This window comes from Bactrocera neohumeralis, unplaced genomic scaffold, assembly GCF_024586455.1.
Source record: "Bactrocera neohumeralis isolate Rockhampton unplaced genomic scaffold, APGP_CSIRO_Bneo_wtdbg2-racon-allhic-juicebox.fasta_v2 cluster09, whole genome shotgun sequence".
Taxonomy (NCBI): domain Eukaryota; kingdom Metazoa; phylum Arthropoda; class Insecta; order Diptera; family Tephritidae; genus Bactrocera; species Bactrocera neohumeralis.
In genome coordinates this window covers 10,383,308-10,399,310 of record NW_026089622.1, presented here as the reverse complement: position 1 = coordinate 10,399,310, position 16,003 = coordinate 10,383,308, and positions in this window count along the sequence as shown.

Here is a 16,003-nt window from a genome sequence, read left to right as displayed (position 1 = left end):
ACACACACCACCGCTTCGTCAATTTCAAAGCTGCTTTCGACAGCACGAAAACGAGCTGCCTTTATGCCGCGATGTCTGAATTTGGTATCCCCGCAAAACTAATACGGCTGTGTAAACTGACGTTGAGTAACACGAAAAGCTCCGTCAGGATCGGAAAGGACCTCTCCGAGCCGTTCGATAACAAACGAGGTTCCAGACAAGGCGATTACCTATCGTGCGACTTTTTCAACCTGCAACGGCCTCAACACCTGCGCCGTTAGTTCTGCTTTCTCCAGGCTGGACAAGGAAGCAAAAGAAATGGGTCTGGCAGTGAACGAGGGCAAGACGAAATATCTCCTGTCATCAAACAAACAGTCGTCGCACTCGCGACTTAGCTCTGACGTCACTGTTGACAGTCACAACTTTGAAGTTATAGATAATTTCGTCTATCTTGGAACCAGCGAAAACACCACCAACAATGTCAGCCTAGAAATTCAACGCAGAATAACTCTTGCCAACAGGTGTTACTTCGGACTGAGTAGGCAATTGAGAAGCAAAGTCCTCTCTCGACAAACAAAAACCAAACTCTATAAGTCGCTCATAATTCCCGTCCTGCTATATGGTGCAGAGTCTTGGACGATGCCAACAACCGATGGGTCGACGTTGCGAGTTTTCGAGAGAAAAGTTCTGCGAAAGATTTATGGTCCTTTGCGCGTTAGCCACGGCGAATACCGCATTCGATGGAACGATGAGCTGTACGAGATATACGACGACATCGAGATAGTTCAGCGAATTAAAAGACAGCGGCTACGCTGGCTAGGTCATGTTGTCCGGATGGACGAAAACACTCAACCTCTGAAAGTATTCGACGCAGTACCCGCCGGGGGAAGCAGAGGAAGAGGAAGACCTCTACTCCGTTGGAAGGACCAAGTGGAGAAGGACCTGGCTTTGCTTGGAATATCCAATTGGCGCCACGTAGCGAAAAGAAGAAACGACTGGCACGCTGTTGTTAACTCGGCTATAATCGCGAAAGCGGTGTCTACGCCAATTAAAAGAAGAAGAAGAAGGTACGTCACTTTATCGAATTGGGATTATGGTGATCCTTTTACTTACTTTTAAGATTTTCTTTATGAAAAGTGTCGATTTTGGACTTTTTGATACAACTGTGTTAAATATTATGTTTTTGTGCGTATGCACTAATTTAGCGTTTAGTAGCCCGCCACCGCTCTAGGATTTGTTCAGAATTGTTTTTTTTTTTCAGCATTGGCGAAAGCCATCCTGCGGGGCCGAAAAGTTGTATGTGCTTTTAACAATTTGGATTAGAAGAGGTAACTCTGGCCTTGGTTTTTATACCAATTTGTGGAGTATTGGATAATTGTGGCTCTAGTGGTAGTCGTACGACGTACCGCCCAATATTTGATCTAGTAGTTGTGGCTTTCGATAAGTCCCCACAATACTGATCTCCTTTAGTTTTGTTTAATATTTGGGGAAGTTTCCCTATATCTTGAAATTTCCTTAATTGTGAATTAAGGCATTTATTTGATTTTTCCTCAACTTGAGTTGGTGTGGTGGTAACTAGTTCTGTAACTAGTCCACTTTGTGTTTCGCTGTGTAGCGTTTGAACTTTTGTGCCTTTGAGCAACAGGGTGTCTTTTGGGAATTTTCGGGATTTGCCTTAGCAATTATACCCATGGTTCTTTTTGAATAAGCGCTTCTTTGGGGTGAGATGGGATATCTGCTGTAATGAAGCATTGAATTGTGTTTTTTGTGACAATATAAGCAGTTAAATTTGCTTTTGCAATTATTAAAATTGTGTGAGTGGGACAAGTAATTTGTGCAGAGTCTTTTTGACTTGACAAAGTTGTTCCTTTCATTGATGTTAAATTTTTTAAACTTCTCGCAAGTTTTAAGCTTGTGCCCTCTTGTGCATAGTTCGCATGACGTATGTTTTTTTTGTTCGGATGTGAACGTTTGTGTTTTGTAAAAGCTTTTATTTAAATTTTTGTTGCTTCTAGCTTGGGGTCTATTTAAGCTTACATTTTGGTCGCGTTTAATGTTCTTAGTCTTGATTATTTTTTCTTCTAACCTTACCGCAATTTCATATTGGGTAGTGAGAATATCTTGCATTTGTTGCCAGGTGGGCACTTTTTTCGTGATGAGAGCGATTGCTCCCATAAAAGTAATGACTTTTCTGGTAATGCAGCGGTGCAAATGTTTACCAGAATTGGGTCCCAGCTGTCTGTGGGAATATTTAGTGTCGATAGAATCGACAAACAATTCGAAACAGTGGATTCTGGTTTGATGAATTCTACACTTGTTTCTTTCTTATTTTTTGGCAAGTTCGTTAGTGTCGGTACTTGTTTATCGACCAGTAGGTAGGTAGGTAGGAGTGCAGCCCTATCGGGCTCAATTAGCACTTGATGTGCCATTTTGATACACTATTCGTAGAACCACCTGTATCTGCTATTACGTTTCACCTTCTCTCTCAAACCATTTTGAGGTTTCGATGAAACTACTTATGTATGTCCGATATGCTTTTGGTGGAAATCCATTCAAGATTTGGTGCTTGGTGGATTCCGAGTGTTTTGTGTCGGATCTGTGCTAGAGCTGGGCATTCGCAGAGAAAGTGGAAGATTGTTTCCTTGTTCCCTGCTACTCCGCAGCCACGGCAGATATCGTTGTAGGGCAATCCCATTTTGGACGCATGTTCCCCAAATGGCCTTTTTCTTGACCTATTTAATAAATCATTTGTTCTTTTCCTGTCATATGTTGGCCATAATTGTTTAGTTATGACGCATTTTGTAATGTTTTTCCACATGTTGTTTGTAATTTGCTGAAATTGTCTATTGATCTCTCCTTTTATCGATCCCAGCGGGCTTGGTATTAGCTCCGCCTCGGATTCATTGAGGAAAGCTCCTGCCTTTGCCAACTCGTCTGCTTTTTCGTTAACGAAAAAGTTCCTGTGTCCGGGAACCCTGATCAAGTTTAGCTGGAGCTTGTCTTTAATTGAGCTTAGTGCTCTCTTGCAGCTGTGAACTATACTGGAATTTGTCATGGGTGAAGACAATGCCAGGAGGGCCGCCTGGCTGTCCGTAAATATAGTTGCTTTATGTATATTCCCGTGGTTTTCTAATAGAACCTCGCAGGCTTTTTCTATGCCTAGTACTTCTGCTTGGAAGATGCTAGCCGAGTTCGGTAGACGTATAGAGAGAGATATGCCTAGATCAGCGGAGAATACCCCCGTGCCCACTCCGCAGTCCATTTTGGACCCGTCGGTATAGACTGAGGTGGTATCTTCCTCTACTATTGAACCTCTTCTCCATTCTCGTCTAGATGGTATCCTCACCTGGAAGTGTCTACTGAAATCCAGCTTTGGGAGATTGTAGTCTGATTTGTTAATAGTGAACTTGTTTAGAATTACACTATGTCCGTAGTTCAGCTGTTTCCAACCTCCCAATTCTTTTATTCTTATCGCCGCAATAGCTGCTGTTTTGTGAATAAAAATGTCCATTGGTAGTTGATGCAGGATCACATTGAGCGCATCAGTCGGACATGACCTGATTGCACCCGTAACACCCGCACATGCTGCTCTTTGTATTCCATTTAATTTTCTAATATTGTATTGTTTGTTTAGCGCTGGCCACCATACCAGAGCTCCATATGTAAGTATAGGTCTTATGACAGCCGTATACATCCACATGATTATACTTGGTTTAAAGCCCCAATTCTTGTTGACGATTTTCTTACAAGTATAGTAGGCCATGTATGCTTTGTTTATTCTTTTTTCTATATTTATTTTCCAGGACAGTTTGGTGTCAATCTCCACCCCCAAGTATTTAGCTGTGGGGGATAGAGTGAGTGTTGTACCGTTTAGTACCGGAAGTTGAAACTGAGGTATTTTGGTTCTGCTAGTGAATAGCATCAGTTCGGTTTTGTTCGGGTTAACTCCTAGACCATTGTTTTTAGCCCATAGGTTTAACCTACGAAGTGCTCTTTCCATAATCTCGCTGACTGTTGAAGGAAACATGCCTGAAACCAACAACACTATATCGTCTGCATACGCTACTGCTTTCACTCCTTCACCGTTTAGTTGGAGTAGTATTTCGTTCAGCGCTGCAACCCAAAGAATCGGAGAGAGGACCCCCCCTTGAGGCGTTCCTCTACTCACATAGCTTGTTTGTGTTGCAGCGCCGTTTGAAGCTATAATCTTCCTATTCTCAAGCATCGATAGTATCCATCTGCACACAGTGTCGTCTATGCCACCATGTGCCAGAGAATTAATTATCGCATTTACTTTTATGTTGTTGAAGGCGCCCTCTATGTCTAAAAATGCAGCCATGGTGTATTGTTTGTGGTGTAGTGATTTTTCGATTACACTTATCACCTCGTGAAGGGCGGTTTCGGTTGATCGGCCCTTCATGTACGCATGTTGGGACTTCGATAACTTCTCCGCCATTATTGCTCTTACGTGTAGATCTATTAGCCTTTCTAGTACCTTTAGCATACAGGAGGTAAGGCTTATAGGTCTAAAATCCTTGGCATTCTCGTGTGTTCTTCTGCCTGGTTGGTTTTGGAAGAAACACAACTTTACTCCTTTTCCAACTTCTTGGGATGTAAGATAGTTGAATGCTAGCCTTGTATATATTTTCTAGCCTTAGAACCATTGGTTCTACTAGTTTTTGCAGCATTATGGGCATAATCCCGTCAGGACCTGCCGCTTTAAATGGTGCAAAACTGTTTATGGCATATTTGATTTTACTTTTGTCTACTATTTGGCTTCGATAGTCAGCTGCATTCAGCGGTGGTTCTGGTTGAACCCTCGTTGAAGGTTTTTGCTGGCTCCCGGGGAAGTGCGTTGTGATTAGTACCTCCAGAGACTCTTTTGCCGAGGAGGTCCAATCACTTCCCTCAGCCCTAATGTAGGCAGTGTTAATATGATCTTTGGATAGCATTTTACTCAGCCTAGCGGCTTCTCTGCAACTTTCTATCGATGTGCAGAAAGATTGCCATGAGTCCTTTTTAGCTTTCCTGACTGCTTTTTTGTATTCTTTCATAATGTCTTTATATGGCTGCCAGATTTTGGTTCTAAAACTCTCATTGAAAGTTTTCCTTAGTTGTGTTCTCAAACTCTTAAGTTCACTGTTCCACCAAGGAAGAGACTTTCTCTTTTTCAAAACTGTTAGCGGAGTAGATTTATTAAAAGTTGTGGTTAAAATTTTTTCCAACTTCTCTACTTCTGAATCTAATTCCTCAGGATTTCTGATGCTCTTGTTGCCTCCCTTTTCAAGGCATTTTGTTGCTATACTGGTAAATTTTCCCCATGCCGTTCTTCTAGGGTTCCGGTATGTGAGAGGCGCACTGTACTTCTCGCGGATGCTGAAGAGTATCCAAGAGTGATCCGACATGGAAGGCTCATCGGATACCCTCCAGTTATCCACAACGAGACTGTCTGTGTCTGTTGATAGCGTGAGGTCACGCACTTCCTCCCACCCCGGAAACCTATCCGAGCTTGGGAAAGTAAATGTTGGCTTATCGCCCTTGTTGCAAATACTTAGATTACTATTCAAAATATACTGCAAGAGTGACTCACCTCTGGTGTTTATATTGGAGCTACCCCATACGGTGTGCCTTGCGTTTGCATCACACCCTATTAGGACATCATCCCTCCTGTTCTCCTCTACTAGTCTGGCGAGCGGGGCCGGTGGTAAGTCTTCGTCATGGGCCAAGTAGGCCGAGACCAAGAAGAAGGGCTTTTCCTTCTGTTCCACCTTTACCACTGTGATATCTGCTGTGCTGTAATTAGGACAAAGAAATGCATTTATACTTTTATTGATAAGGATGCAAGCCCTAGGTTTACCTCTGTTCCGTGTGTAAAACAGGTTATAGTTGCTGCTGTTTAGCCCTTTAATGGAATTATCATTGACCCAGGGCTCCTGTACTAGGCTGATGTCGATGCCCCTCTCGTTCACGAGGGTTGTCAGATTCGCTGTAGCACTCTTCGAGTGCTGCAGGTTTATCTGTACACATCTAAGGTTGTTATTGGGCATCTCGGGTTTCTTCGATGCCCACATTCCTTAGCAACTGGCTGGCGTCGTCGACCTCTTCCGTGTCGTCTTCGTCAGCCGCTTTGTCGCCTTGGAAGATTTTTAGTCTGGCCTTGCGGATTCCGAAGCTGATTTTGTAGTCAGTCTTCTTCAGAGCCTCAATGGACTCATCACAAATGGCCACTAGTATTGGCTTACTTGCTTTATTAGGTTTTTCCTCCTTGATTAGCTGCCACTCATCTATACCTGGTATAGATTTGTTCTGCAGCTTAATGCACCTCAGGAGTTTTTCGCCTGGCTCCTCTAGAGGGGGTAACCAAATGCGAGCACGAGGTCTCTTTGGAATGTCCCTGGCGGGTATAAGCCTCAATTGGAGGCCTACGAAGGCGTTGCTAATTATAGCAACACTACCCGTCAGGAAATCTAGCGAGGCCTGGTCCGCGCATTTGATGACCCTGTAGCCCCTGAGGGTCTCAGAGGAGTCAAACTCCGGGTGAGGACCCGCAGGATTGTCGAGTACATAGCTTAGCACCATACTCGACAATCTGACGTCGATCTCCACCCATCTCTCCTGTATTGTGCCCGGAGAGGAGGAATTTCCATCTATAATGGCCACTTGCAGGCTATCCCTGGCTACATCGCAGAAATGCCTTGCCGTTGTTGTGCTGCTGTGTTCTCCTTCACTCCGCCTCGGTTTTTTGGGCTGAGTTCCGGGTACCTCTGTGATGGAGCGATTTCTCTTTTGAGAAGTGCACTCTACTTTGTTCTCTACTTGAGGTTGTGATTGCTTCCTTTTCAGGTAGCCTTCATATTCCTCTACGATGGATTTGAGGCGCTTTGTTTCAGCCTCATCAACTGGGGTACCGGCTGCCTGGTTTTTGGCTATCTTCCCTAGTATGAAGACCGCCCTCTGGTACCGGTTTTTCCTCAGCTGATTTTGGGATTTCTTGCGCTTCTTTTTGTTCTCACTTTTAGCCGCCAGTGCACTTTGGTTGGTGCTCATGGCAGCCTTGGAGGTGGACGCTTCGTCCCTTACCCCTGTGGTTTTCACTGCTGTATCTACCGGTATACTTTGTTTGGTATGTTCGGTAGTACTCTTACTCGTCTCCTGGCTGGAGGCAAGTAGTTCGTCCTCATCGGATTCCGTTATAGGATTCCGATAGCTCATCTCCTTAGTCGTTGCTGTTGTCGTCAATTTGGTTGTTGTAGTTGGTGTTGTTGTTGTTGTTGTTTTTGTATTGTTTGCGCTCATGTTTGGTCCCACGAGTAGTCCGGAAAGGGTAGTCACTCGTCCGCAGAGCCGGTATGCGGAGAGAAGGCTTTTATACCTCCGACCTCGCCCGGGCATCGGAGGGGACCGTTCGCGATCAGCTATTTATTACCCCCCGCTGACCATTCAGCCCTCGGCACGGGTACCTCGACACCTTGGCTTAGGGTGGTGTTGGTTCGGGTGTCCTCATACTTCCACAATAGGAGATGAGCGTAAAACCTAGGGTTTATTCACCCATATCACTATTGTGGGAATTATGAAGTGTCCCTCTTAGTTCGTAAGATTAGAGTGCGTTTCCTTTGGGATGCACACTTTACTCTTACTTAAGCCCCTTCGCCACGACAAGGCGACCAACTTCAAAGGAGAAACCAGTATTCTTTCGTTTTCATATCTTGCTCTCCGATCTTCCCAAGCCAAATTATCGTCATTTCATGCGAACTATTTTACTATGACGCCTGCTTGACCTTTTGTTTTGTATCGGAGGTGATACAATTTTTGCGCTTGTGATAGTTCTGGATGATTGATGTAAACGGCTGTAAACATGTCCCGGAAGGACGGCCATTCTTCATAACCTCCATAGAATGTTTCTGTGTCACATGCGGGCAACTCGAGGTGGATGCCTGAACTTGCCTTTTGACTGTCCGTTTGTGGCTGCTCTACTCTACTGTGGGGAGTAAAAGCAATTGCTTTAATGAGCATTAGTTGATCGGAGATCATAGCTTTTGTTTCTTCGTACTGGTACAAGCAGTTTTCGTATATGGCGTAAGCAGATAATTTAAAATTTTGTGGTAGATCTGAATCGTCAGAATCTACAATGTCGTTATGAGTCGTTTGAAGGCGAGTCCAAAAATTTGTAAGATTTTGGCCTTTTACTTCTAATAACGATCCGAGTTTTCGTGAATCGGTGAGGAGGCAAATCTAGTGCAGTATCTTGTGAAACTGTCACTTTCTGATATAAATTTAAAAGCCTGTTTTGAGCGTTTAGCTCCTACAGATGTATTTTGATTTTTTTCGTTATTAGCCATTTTGGTTTTTTTTTTTTTTTTTTTAATATCTGTATAAATAATTCAATTTATTTTCTCTCAGTGCGACTGATTTGAATAAGCAATATTGCTTAAAACCGAATACTCTTTTAGGTAAATAGAGTTTCGAATTTTGATTTAGGTTGGTAAAAACGAGTATGTTATATCGTGTTATTATTACCGTTTCTATTTATTTGCAAATAATAATATATATTTATATTTTAGTTTGAAAATATATTTGATTTAATTACTATTAAAAACCGTGTTTTTTATTTATTAATATTATCAAATATTTGGATGTCCGAATGATTTTTTATTTAGGTACACCCTAATACTTGGACTTGCATGTATGTATGTCCGTATGACGTTGCTTATGTTTTGTGCAATTGAGAGCTCGTTGAAGAGATCAATGCGCTATTTACATAAGTATGCACAATTTGTTTGTATGTATTTATAATTATGTATTTGTTCTTAAGAAATTGAGAGCTCGTTAGGGTGATCAATTCGCTTTTTGTATGCAACCCTTCTTGTCTTTGTTTGCCAAAGAACAAGGGGTATTGCCGAATAATTGCCGAAGTGGACTTAGAATATGTGAATATGTGCGTGCACAATTTTTGTTTCACTGCGATTTGTTTTTTGTTTTGTACTTTTAAATATCCATACTGATTATGCACTTATGTATATTTGTATTGTATTATGTATTTATATATACATACATATAAATTAAACCATTTGTTTATGGTTATGATTTTTAAAAAAAGGAGAGCGGACTCGCCTCCGCGTCTTTATTATTAAAATGTTGTCTTAAGACTGAATACAATTTTTACCTTTAGTCTAAATTAAACCTACGCTTGTACCGGGTCACGTTGCCTATAGTCAGCAGTTAATCGGATGCGCGTGTGAAGCCGCTAATATTGCTGATGCGACGTCAGCTATTGCTGGGTTTCGAGTTTCGTACTGAGTTTCTGACCGATGGTGGGAATTGTCTGAAGTGCTGTGTTAACTCCTCCCCTCTTAAATATGATCGTCCTCGATCATCAATAGAAAGGTAGTTCGTTAAATTTTATATAATTTGGAATATTATGAGTTTCTTCTGGAAGGGTAACTATTTGACTCATGTTAGGTCTTATTGTCTCCTTTTCTATATATTTTATTTCAATCTTCTTTTTTCGTAATAAGTCGGGTCGGTAAAAATTCTATTCCCAAAGAATGTGGCGATGGGTTTGTTTCTGGTTGTTGAATGTATCGTTGAATTATATTCTTGCACAGATTTGAATAATAATTCTTCGAACGTTATTCCTATGTTGTTTACTTTTAAACATCTCATTATTTCCGAAAGTGTACTATGGAATCTTTCTACTTGTCCGTTACTAGTGCTACTATAGGGTGGTGTGGTATATACGTTAATTGACATTTGGTCCTTTAGTAAAGTTAATATTGTGGCTGAATTGAGTGATTTTTCGTTATCTACTATTACTTGTTTTGGTATTCCAAATGAGATCATTAATTCTCTTATTGGGTTTTTTATATGTTCTATTGCTTTGGACTGTATAATTTTAACCTGTGCGTATTTTGAAAATTTATCAATGGCCGTGAGTGTTAGCCTTTTTTCTGTCGAGTAAATATCAATGTGTACGATTTCTCCTGGAAACTGAGGAATTTATGCTCGCGACATATGGAACATTGTTTAACTGTTTTTTCGATTTTAGAATGCATGCTTGGAAAGTAAAATGTCTGTAATATTTGTGTTTTGTTTTCGCGACTATTTCTATGTGCTCTCTGATGTTCTTTAATAATTATTTCTTCCTGTTCTGTCTTTGACACGATGTCTTGAAGTAGGGTTTGTGTGAATCTAATTTTGATATTTGCAAAGTGAAGTGGATATATTTCCTGAATTTTTCCCATTAAGCTTTCTGTAGTGTATAAACCGTTAAGTAATGCTGGGTCAAGGTGTTGTTTAAATATGTCTATAATGTCCTGTGTCGAATATTCTCGTTTTGTAATTGTATGTCTATGGAAACAGGGAAATGGTATTTCAAACGTATAGTTATCTATGTCACCGATTAAGATGAATAGTTTATTTTTGAAGGCATTTATGGGTGCTTCAGTAGCTGGGATGAGCTGATGTTCGGAACTTTCGTCGCTATGGTCAGTAGTCGTTAGGGCGTTAACGTCAGTCTGTGGAGGTCTCGATAGTGCGTCAGCTACAACGTTTGTCTTTCCTGGTTTGTATTTCATTTCGTAATTGTACTCTTCGAGGATACATTTCCATCTTTTCATTTTTCCGTTATAATTTTTATTACTTAATGCATAGGTTAGGGGTTGATGGTCTGTGAAAATGATTACTTTGGGTGAACCATATAAATAACTTCTGAAACTATTAAGTGCCCATATTATTGTCAGCATTTCTTTTTCATTTGCGGCGTAATTTTCTTCGGCTTTACTTAGCGAACGGGATATGAATGCTATGGGTTTGCCTGATTGTCCTAAGACTGCTCCGAGAGCATAATTAGATGCATCAGTGGTGAGGTGAAAATCTTTATTAAAGTCAGGATATGCTAGAACTACTTCCTTTGAAACGAGTGAGGATTTTATTTTATTGAGGGCTTCTAATGCTGCGCTATTGAGAGTTATCTGCTTTTTACAGGATGCATTTTTTGAAATGCGTCCATCCTCCCCTCTTAAGAGCGAAGTAAGGGGTTTTGCTAATTTAGCATAATCCCTTATGAAGCGGCGGTAGTAGCCGGAAAGGCCAAGGAAAGATCTTAAGTCTTTCAAAGTTTTCGGACATGGGAAATTTTGTATAGCTTCAACTTTTGAAGGATTGGTTTTTACACCACTTGGTAAAATAATAAGGCCTAGGAACTCGACTTCATTTCGGAAGAATTCGCACTTGTCCAGTTGAACTTTCATATTTGCTTCTTTGAGAGTGCGAAATATTTGTTCAATATTTTGGAGATGGCTTTCTTCATCTTCGCCGAAAACTATTATGTCATCAATGTAGACATAGCAGATTTTACCTATATAGTTTCTTAGAATATCATCGAAGGCTCTTTGAAATATAGAAGGAGCGTTTTTCAGCCCGAATGGGAGTCGTGTAAGCTCATATTTGCCATTATTGACAGAAAAGGCTGTTTTTTCAATGTCAGATTCTTTTAAAGGAATTTGATGGAATCCACTTTTTAAATCCAATACGGAAAAATATTTATTATTTCCTAATTGCGCAATAATTTCATTTATTTCGGGTATGGGGTATTTGTCGGAAATAGTAACATTATTTAATTTTCTGTAATCAATTACGAGTTTGAATTTCTTTTCGCCGGAGGCGTCTAATTTTTTTGGAACAACCCAAACTGGTGAGTTGTATGGAGAACGTGATGGTCTTATTATGCCATCTTTGAGTAAGGTTTGGATTTCCTTGGTGACGAATTCTCTCATGCCAATAGGGTATGGATAATATCTGGTGTAAACGGGTGTATCTGAAGAAGTCCTGATTTCGCCTACTACGGTAGTAGTGTAGGTTAGTTTTTCATTTGGATCGGAAAATAACTGAGAATATTTGTTTGCAAGTTTTTGAATGAGGAATTTTTGAGAAGGTGTCATATGTTCTGTCCTTACGTCAATACTGTTTACTGTAGGAGAAAGCTTCTGTTTTATTCTTATTTCTTTACCGTTACCGAATTTAATTATGTCATCGCGAATGTTTATAGTTGCATTGAGGCATTTGAGGCTATCGTTTCCGATAATACCATCAAAAGATTTCAGTCCTGGTAGGATAAAAAATTTCAAATTCGAGTTATCTATTTGAGCTATATTAATTATTGTATGATGGGTAATTTGAATCTTTCCTGCTATGGAATTTGCAAAAAAAGCTTCTTCATTAGGAATTGGTTTTACTACAAGTTGTGGTTGTATGTAATTTTTGCTTGATCCTGTATCTATAAGTATTTTTAAAAAATTTCCGTTCTTCGTTCTAAATTCTATATAAGGCAACGAAGAACTTTTCATCCTAAAAAATTAACATCTATGTAGTCGGGTTGGCTACTCTCTTCAACTAGTTGTTCGATTTGTTCGTTGTTTAACATTGCTTCGTATTCTTCCTTTGTCGATGTCATTTGTTCGTCATGGTGGTCATATGTGGCTTGTTGGTCATATAGATCTTCTCTACCGGTTTCTATATGGAAGTTCCTTTGTTGTTTGAAAGGCACTTGTGGAGGGCAATTTGACGGTCGTTTCCAAGCTTGGTTATTGGGTGCATTTCTACTCATATAGTTAACCGCTTTTGTATGTAGGGAGTGGTCTACATCCATTGGCTCTGGACGCGGAAGTCCGAAAGGACGTGGGGGTTGTGGCCTAGCGAGATGTTGATATGTTGGCCGAAAGTTTGGAGAATTGCTATAGTTAAAATTTGGTTGTTGCCGTTGCTGAGGCACGAAGTTCGGTTTAGATAAATATGGCTTAGGAATGTAAGCCAATTGTGGGTAGAATTCGAGCTGAGCGAAAGTCCTGAGCTTTTCTAACGTGGGAATTATTATTGATCGCGTAATGCGAACGAAATTTCTGGTTTTCTAACTTAAGACATAAGTGAAGAGCTTGAGGGAGGTCTACGGGTTCTCTCATGCCAAGGAGCCTTGGCAAATCGCCATTCAGTCCTCGAATAAAAGTGTCAAAGGCTTTGTCACGATAAGTTCGTGTGAGTAAATGCATGGATTCAGCACCGATTTCCATGCAACCAAGTTTGTTAAGGATGAGAGATAGGTGCGAATATACCCTTTGGTAAAATTCCTGAATAGTATGGTTACCTTGAACTTATGACGTCATTTGGTACTCTAAGGTACCTACGTCCCTTTTATCGGCGTAATGGAGAGTAAGGCATTTTGAAATAGCCTTCCATTCTAAAGGTGTGTTATATGATTCGAGGGCAATGTCTGCGTTGCCCACGATTTTGTTTCTTACTACGTTAAGGATACCGTAGTGTTTTGGCGATCCTCTTTGAGGTTCGTATATTTCCAAAATTCTGTCCACGCTTTTCTTCCATGAACTGAATTCTCCTGGATTCCCAGAGAATTCACGAAGACATCTTACCACATCAGGGATTTTGTCTAGGTTGTTGATGTTGTTTGTCAGTGTAGGGTCTATAGTCACGTCAGTTAAGTTTGCAAAGTTTGCGTTTGGATTAAGCGCAGCTTGGACTATGTTTCGTCCTTCTTGTCGTAAAATGTTTGTGACCACACCACTTATAATATTGGTTAATTGCTCCAGATTCATTTCGCCAGAATTTGGAACAGAATGGGATGTTTGGGTATTGCCAATTTTATTGGATATTTTGACGATATTATTGTTTTTGAAAACCAGTAGCTGGTTTTACCCTTTTATCCTGGAGGGTCCTTTGGGTAGGAATCGCAGAATTGGGTTAAATTATACTACTTTTGCGTACAAAACTGTGTTAAGTTAATTGTTTGCAAAAGTAGGGGTTATTATTTTTTTATCGCTTTACGCCCTTTTGATTATTTGTAAATTTATATGCACTTAAATTTCACAATTTCGATTAGTTAATTTCACTTTCACTTATGTTCAATATTTTATGAAATATTTATATAAAATTTTAGTTTTCTTCTTAATAATTATGTTTTGAAGTAAAATAACAACTTTTTGAATAAAATTTAAAATTCTCAAATATAATTTTTATTTTCAATTAAACTTAATATCTCTATTTTTTTCCATAAATTTTCAATATTCCAGGTATAATTTCTGGCTTACTTTATTTATTTCTTTTCACTTTCAAATTAATAAATATAAATTTCCTAATTTTTACCTTAAGTCTAAATTAAATCTACGCTTGTACCGGGTCACGTTGCCTATAGTCAGCAGTTAATCGGATGCGCGTGTGAAGCCGCTAATATTGCTGATGCGACGTCAGCTATTGCTGGGTTTCGAGTTTCGTACTGAGTTGCTGACCGATGGTGGGAATTGTCTGAAGTGCTGTGTTAACTGTGTTAATATGTAGAGAATATATATGTAGAGAGATATGTTTACATATATGGGTGTTTGCTTTTGTATTTTCTCTTTTTATACTCTCGCAACAATGTTGCTAACGAGAGTATTATAGTTTTGTTCACATAACGGTTGTTTGTAAGTCCTAAAACTAAAAGAGTCAGATATAGGGTTATATATACCAAAGTGATCAGGGCGACGAGTAGAGTCGAAATCCGGATGTCTGTCTGTCCATCCGTCCGTCTGTCCGTCCGTCCGTGCAAGCTTTAACTTGAGTAAAAATTGGGATATCATGATGAAACTTGGTACACGTATTCCTTGGTTCCATAAGAAGGTTAAGTTCGAAGATGGGCAAAATCGGCCCTCTGCCACGCCCACAAAATGGCGGAAACCGAAAACCTATAAAGTGTCATAACTAAGCCATAAATAAAGATATTAAAGTGAAATTTGGCACAAAGGATCGCATTAAGGAGGGACATATTTGGAAGTAATTTTTTTGGAAAATTGGGCGTGGCCCCGCCCCCTACTAAGTTTTTTGTACATATCTCGGAAACTATTATAGCTATGTCAACCAAACTCTACAGAGTCGTTTTCTTCAGGAATTTCCATATACAGTTCAAAAATGGAAGAAATCGGATAATAACCACGCCCACCTCCCATACAAAGGTTATGTTCAAAATCACTAAAAGTGCGTTAACCGACTAACAAAAAACGTCAGAAACACTAAATTTTACGGAAGAAGTGGCAGAAGGAAGCTGCACCCAGACTTTTTCTAAAAATTGAAAATGGGCGTGGCCTCGCCCACTTATGGACCAAAAACCATATCTCGGGAACTACTAGACCGATTTCAATGAAATTCGGTATGTGACATTTTCTTAACACCTTGATGACATGTACAAAATATGGGTGAAATCGGTTAAGAATCACGCCTTTTTTCAATATAACGCTATTTTGAATTCCATCTGATGCCTTCTCTGTATAATACGAGTATATACATTAGGAACGAATGATGATAGCGGAATAAAACTTTACACAAATACGGTATTTGAAAAAATATGTAAATGACGGATAATGAAATCTCGATTATCACTTTATCGTGCGAGAGTATAAAATGTTCGGTGACACCCGAACTTAGACCTTCCTTACTTGTTTTATTTTATTTTATATGGTACAATTTTAATTATTATATGTGCCTTTGCTTATTTAATTTCTGCAATTCTGCTTATTGTTTTGTTAAACATAAGAGGTATTCCGGAAAATATGAGAAGTAAATTAAATTTTGTTTTTTAGTGTGTGTATTTAAATACACGAACGTAAGCTAGTAAATAGGCATCGATAAAGTTAATATATGTATTTATATTATATATACTGAACAGTTCTCGGGTTTCCCGGTAAATTGAATCCAAAAATTAGCACCGTTTGGTAACCGCATTAAATTGTTAAATGGAATTTGTCATAGGTTTAATATTCCTATATATGTATACATACATACGTGCATATAATATATTAAAGGACTTGATACGCTCACTTTGTATTTTCGTACGATATGGTTTGCTGGGTATATGTACATATGTACACGTGTTGCGTTAATGCGTTTTGTTCCTCTTCCTTATCTCCAGCTCGCTGCCTCCTTCTGGTGTTGTATTGTTATGTGTATGTATATTTGTTGTAATGTTCGCGCCCGTTGGTTTCGT